This window comes from Heteronotia binoei, chromosome 4 (assembly GCF_032191835.1).
Source record: "Heteronotia binoei isolate CCM8104 ecotype False Entrance Well chromosome 4, APGP_CSIRO_Hbin_v1, whole genome shotgun sequence".
Classification (NCBI taxonomy): domain Eukaryota; kingdom Metazoa; phylum Chordata; class Lepidosauria; order Squamata; family Gekkonidae; genus Heteronotia; species Heteronotia binoei.
This window is the reverse complement of record NC_083226.1, coordinates 153,585,739-153,592,308: the sequence shown is the minus strand read 5'-3', so window position 1 is coordinate 153,592,308 and position 6,570 is coordinate 153,585,739.

Sequence of the window (6,570 nt, the reverse complement as noted above, 5' to 3'; positions counted from 1 at the left end):
TATGCTGAAAATGTGGTGCTTCTATCTCAAAAAACAGCCCCCCCCCAGAGCCCCAGATACCCATGGATCAATTCTCCATTATACCCTAGGGAACTAGTCTCAATAGGGCATAATGGAGTACTCAGCGGACATTTCCTTCCCCTCCACACTTTCTCATAACCCTGAAATGGGGGATGGCCTCCAAACCTGCCCCCAAATGGGGATTGGCAACTCTAAAAAATGTGTGTCAGCTGCAAGATATCTTGCTGGCTTTCTTGTTGGTACATCTTCTCAGAGTTTTGTTCTTCTGGATGTGATGACAGCTCCAGAGAGTGGACACTGGCATCACATCTAGAGAAAACTCTGTCCCCAAACTTCACCCTCCTCAGGCACTGCCCCAAATCTCCAGAAGTCCCCCAAGCTGGAGTTGGCAACTCTAGTTACAGAAGCAGCAGGGAAACAGGAAGCATAGTTCACTAACACTTAAAGTTTGAGAATCGCTTGTAATGCCCCAAAGGATTTACCATGAAAGGGGGGGGGAAGCTCAGCAGGAAATCATTTCCATATTAGGCCACACCCCTGACACCAAGCCAGCCAGAACTTCATTCCTATACATTCCTGCTAAAAAAAAAAAAGCCCTGTTTGCCATTTTTTTTAAAGCAACTCTTAAAAAGCTTTGGCGCCCATGGTCTTTCTGAAAGAAGCCCCTTGGGATCAATAGTGAGAATCTTTTGCAGTTCTATAGTATCCTTATGAAAGTGGGACATCCAGAGCTTTTTCTTTTTAGCAGGAATGCAGTTCTGTCTGGCTTGGCATCAATAACTCCCACATAATCTTCTAAACGTGAGCACCTAGTATTGTAAACTTCACATCTTGCCCTCACACAGATTTGTAAGATCTACCATCATGTCTGCAGAATGCCGCTGCCCGGCCGTTATTAGGGCTCCCAAGATGGGAGCACATTTGGCCGGGGCTCCGGGTTCTGCACTGGCTGCCAATAATATACCGAGTCCGATACAAGGTGCTGGTTATTACCTTTAAAGCCCTATATGGCCTAGGACCTGCCTACCTTAGGGACCGTCTATCCCCACATGTTCCCCAGAGAGTACTGAGATCGGGCTCCCAAAATCTGCTTGTTATCCCCGGGCTAAAGGAGGCCTGTCTGAAATCACCAGGGACAGGGCCTTTTCTGTAATGGCTCCTTACTGGTGGAACCAGCTGCCGGAAGAGGTGAGGGTCCTGCGGGACCTTGGCTAGTTCTGCAGGGCCTGTAAGACAGCCCTCTTCCGGCTGGCCTATAACTAACTGGCATTGGAAACTCTATAGAAGGTTGTAGTGTAGTATTCTGATAGATTACTTGTTTTATATGTTTTATTATTTTATTATTTTAACTGCTGTAACTTGATGTATTTTAAATCTAAAATTTATGTTAGATCTTATATGTTGTGAGCCGCCCTAAGCCACTTCGGTGGGAAGGGCGGGATATAAATTGAAATAAACTGAACTGAAACTGAAACACTCTTAAGATTGGTCTCATATCTCATGTGAAATTTCCCCCCAAAATTTAAGGGTTATTTTTTTCCCCAGAGTAAGTCTATTGACAACGGTGGTTCGCCCATCTGTCATAGCAACGTGGGAAAGAGAGAAGGTATACCTTCAATTTAATTTAATAGCATACCTGGATTTATATAATGATATGTGAAGGTATTTTTAGTTTCTGTTCCTGTAATTCTTGTTCACAGTGTGCTTGTCAAACCCACATTCCCAAAGCCGTATGTGACTCTCTGACAATGTTAAGGCAGCCTGGCAGGTCCTTGATTAAACTCTGTTTGCGACCTGCCAGCAGCTTCAAGACTCATTGATCCATGTTGATGTCACACTGTGACTCCGCCATGTGCCAGGGATATGTACTGCCTACATGACAACAGTATGGAACACACCAACAGAGCGGTTGCATTTGATTTTGCTGCATTGCCTTATAGCTTTGTAATCTCTTTCTGCATTGAGACCAATCTTAGTGGCAGGCATGATGGTAGATCTTACAAATCTGCGTGAGGGCAAGATGTGAAGTTTACAGTACTAGGTGCTCACGTAGTACTAGGTGCTCCAGTAGCACCTTGAAGACCAACAAAGTTTTATTCAAGGTATGAGCTTTTGTGTGCATGTGTAGGTCTTAAAGGTGCCATTGGTCTCTAACTTTGTTCTGTTGCTTCAGACCAACATGGTCACACACCTAAACCTATCTGCATTGTTTATGGTATGCCATGCTCTAGACTTTTTTTTGCTTGGACCATTTTCTTATTTTGCATTCTTATTCCCATTACTCCGTTTGTTTGGATGGTTTATGCTGCATGATTGCACTGTTTTTATATTTTGTATCTGCCTTGAGTGAAGTTTGGGAATGTGGAAACTCTAGACTACATACACCCCCCACTTCCCAAAATCTTATTCCTTAGTCCACCTCCATTCCAGTACCCCATTGAGCTGAAGAAGGAAGGGTGTGGTCAACAACTGTTACTCAGGGATGGAATTCTAGCAGGAGCTCCTTTGCATATTAGGCCACACACCCCTGATGCAGCCAATCTTCCAAGAGCTGACAAGGTTCTTTTATGTAAGCTTTTGGAGAATTGGCTGCATCAGGGGTGTGTGGCCTAATATGCAAAGGAGCTGCTGCTAGAATTCCACCCCTGCCTTATATCAAGCCTGATCTTTGATTCCCCCAGCCCTGCTCTGTTCCCCCCAGATGGTTCCCACCTACCCTGACCAACATCAGCTTTCCAGGGTCATTGACAGCCCTCTGCTGAGATCACTTTTTAACCAGAGAAGGGAACTATGGATCAAACTATGCAAGACGGTGGGAGAGCTGTGATCTGATCTCCTCCAATTTGTCTTTTTAAAGTCCAAAATAGCTGCTGGGAGGGGAAATTGAGTGAAAGAAGCTATTGCCACTCACTTTGATGACAGGTGAATTATTGTTTTCACTGAATTTTGAAGTGACTAGACAGAAGAGTTGCTGCTTGTTGTATATCATCTTTATTTTATTGGCTTCATTTGGACCCTGCCTTTCTCCTCAGTGGGGACCCAAGGAAACTTACATCATTCACCTCGCCTCCATTTTATAATCCCAACAACCCCTTGAGGTAGAGTAGGTCAAGAGAGTGTAACTTGCCCAGGGTCATCCTGATATTGACATTTCCAGCATTTATTCTTAATGTCTTTAATCATTCTAGCTAGTTTATCTGGAGTCATATACCATTGGTAGATAATTTTGTAAAAGTTTTCTTTCAAATTGGAACTTAAGGTACATTTTAAGCCTTTCAGTCATAAATGTCCCCATTCTTCCATTTGAATAGAATAACCAATTTTTTTCAACTATTTTAGCATAAATTTCTTTACCTGTTCTTCCTCTGTTTCAGATTTCAACAAGAGTTTACATTTTGGCATCAACATACTGGTCATTTGTTCACAATTCAGTTTCAAATACATTCATAGATTGGTCAAAACCACCCATCCTTTTATTGAATTTAAATCTTTCTGATAGTTGAGAATTTTAAAAAAACCATTGGCAACTATAACCTTGTGTTAACAAAGACTCTCTCATTTTCATTTTACAATCACCTTGGGGAAAATCTAAACTATCCTGATAAATACTTTTGTATAGTAGCCATTTCTTGTCTAAAAAATCCCTCTTGAGTTGAGATTCATAGCAGAGTTTTTGGATATAACCTGGGTTTATATTTATTCTATATTCTCAGAATGGCATGTCTAATATGGTGGTTTTTAAAATCAACATTAATTTAACTTTATCATACCATAAATAAATGTGCCACCCAAATCTCAAATCATGACCTTCTAACTCCAGTAATCTTTTATTTCCCAAGCAGCCATTCTTTCAGCCATACCAAATGGCAGGTATACTCTCAAACTGGGTAAACCCAATCCACGTCTTTCCTTTGAGTCTTCTAATATATTATATTTAACACATAGATTTTCCCCTTGGCACACAAATCTTTTGCCATGATTTAAATGGAATATCAGATGTCAGAACTGGTACTGTCGGGGACAAAGGGTGGCGATTGGCGAGAAGACCTCCCTGTGGCACTCACTAGAGTGCAGTGTACCGCAGGGAGCTATTCTCTCGCCAATTATGTTTAACATCTATATGCGCCCCCTTGCCCGGATTTCCAGAGGTTTTGGGCTGGGCTGTCACCAGTACGTAGATGACACCCAGCTCTATCTGCTGATGGACAGCCACCCAGACTCTGCCCCAGACCATCTAACCAGGGCGCTGGAAGCAGTGGCCGATTGGCTGCAATTGAGCCGGCCGAAGCTTAAACCAACTAAGATGGAGGTCCTGTACCTGGATCAGGGGTGGGGGGACCAAGATCAGGGATCCGGCTTCCCACCCTGGATGGCGCATCTCTTGTGCCAACCCAGAAGGTGAGGAGCTTGGGTGTGATACTGGATGCCACCCTCTCTATGGAGGCCCAGGTCACAGCTGTTGCACGATCTGCCTTTTACCATCTTCGGCAGGCCAAACAACTAGCACCATATCTGCCCCCTCGGGACTTAGCTACAGTGATCCATGCAACAGTCACTTCCAGGCTAGACTACTGTAACGCGCTCTACGCAGGCTTGCCCTTGAGGCTGACCCTGAAGCTCCAGCTGGTGCAGAATGCGGCAGCACGATTGCTGTCTGAATCACCTGTACGGGCGACCAGTCGGCCGATTCTGCGCAGTCTGCACTGGCTACCAATTGAGTACCGGATCCACTTTAAGGCTTTAGTATTGACATCCAAAGCCTTGCGTGGCCTGGGACCAGCATACCTGTGGGACCATCTCTCCTCATATGAGCCCCGGAGGGTATTACAATCAGCCAGCCAACACCTACTGACCATCCCTGGCCCAAAGGACGTTCGGCTTGTCTCGACCAGGACCAGGGGTTTTTCGGCCCTGGCCCCGACCTGGTGGAATCAGCTCCCAGAGGAGGTTTAGGCTCTCCAGGATTTATTACCATTCCGGAGGGCCTGTAAGATGGAGCTGTTCCACCGGGCCTATGGCTGAGGTGGAGGGGCATCCTATTATTCAACTGGGCCCCACTGCACCGATTGCACTGCATGGTACTGAAACGAATATAGCTGGAACTGGAACACCTAGGTTGGGACAAGTATGCCCAGTCGCTCTGTTTATACCATCTATGCCGCCTTGCCTAATGTGAGCTATGGCTTAATTGTTTGATTTTAATTGGTTTTAACTGTTTTAATTGTTTTAAAATTGGTTTGATTGTTTTACTGTGTTGGAAGCCGCCCTGAGCCCACTAGGGGAAGGGCGGCTTATAAATCTACATAAACAAACAAACAAACAAACAAATAATAAGAATAACATTCTAGGAAAAACATTCATCTTAATTATGGATATTCTCCCCAACAAAGACAGTTGTAATATTTCTCATTTTAGTAATTCTTTTAAAACTTCTTTCCAAGTTTTAAGATAGTTATTATGGAATAACATGCAATTCATATTCGATAGTGTAATTCCCAAGTATTTTACCCTCTTTTCTACATAATTTGAGATTTGAATGAGCACCTGTAATTCATAATGGATTTCAAAGGCCCATTCTTTGGAGTTTTAACTGGCCTTTACTGGCTGAATCTGTGACAGGGTTTGCAGTACCAGGGCAGGGAGTCCCAGGTTTGAATCTTCATTCTTGCTACCCTGTGCCTCACAAGATCGTTGCTGTGAGGATAAAGTGGCGGGCAGAAGAGCAAGGCTGTATCTTAAGGAGGATCAGCTGAACCAACTCTAGGGAGGGGGAAAGACAGTGGGGGGGGGGGTGGCAGAAGAGACAGACAGGATGAAAGGTGATGCTCCCTAAGTCCACCAACTGAGGCCACCTCAGTGAGCCTCATTGGGCTGCTGAAGGAAGTCAGGTAGGGTTGCCAGCTCTGGGTTGGGAAATACTTTGAGGTTTGGGGGGGCGTGGAGCCTATAGAGGGCAGGGTTTGGGGAGAGACTACAGCAGGGCATAATGCCATAGTGTCCACCTTCCAACACAGCCATTTTCTCCAGTTGAACTGATCTCTATCATCTGGAGATCAGTAGTAATCCCAGGAGATCCCTGGCCACCTCTTGGAGGCTGGTAACCCCAAACCCAGGGAATTGTTATGCCTCTATATTTTAACCACTCCCCTTCCATTTCTCCTGTTTTAAATAAAAGCATTTTAAAAAGATTTCAATAGTGGCTGTTACCATGGCAGATTGCTATAGCAACAAAGGGGGAGAGAACCCAGGAAAAGAAGCCAACCTTTGCTTAAGGATGAACTGCTGCAGCATTCAATTCAAGGGACCTATTACCGTATTTCGGTTTCTTGGACTCATTTTTGACACCCAATTAACAGCATTGAGTACAGATAATCCAGAATAATAGAGGTTTATGATCACACCCAGAGGTTTCCTGGGCATGCTGGTCTTCAAAGCTATGTTGGTCCAGTTGAAGAGTTGGTGAAAACTCCCGTCTCTGAAAGCTCTGCTATACAGTACGAATTATTGCCAAGTTCCACCTGACTTACTGTGACTTCATGGGGTTTTCAA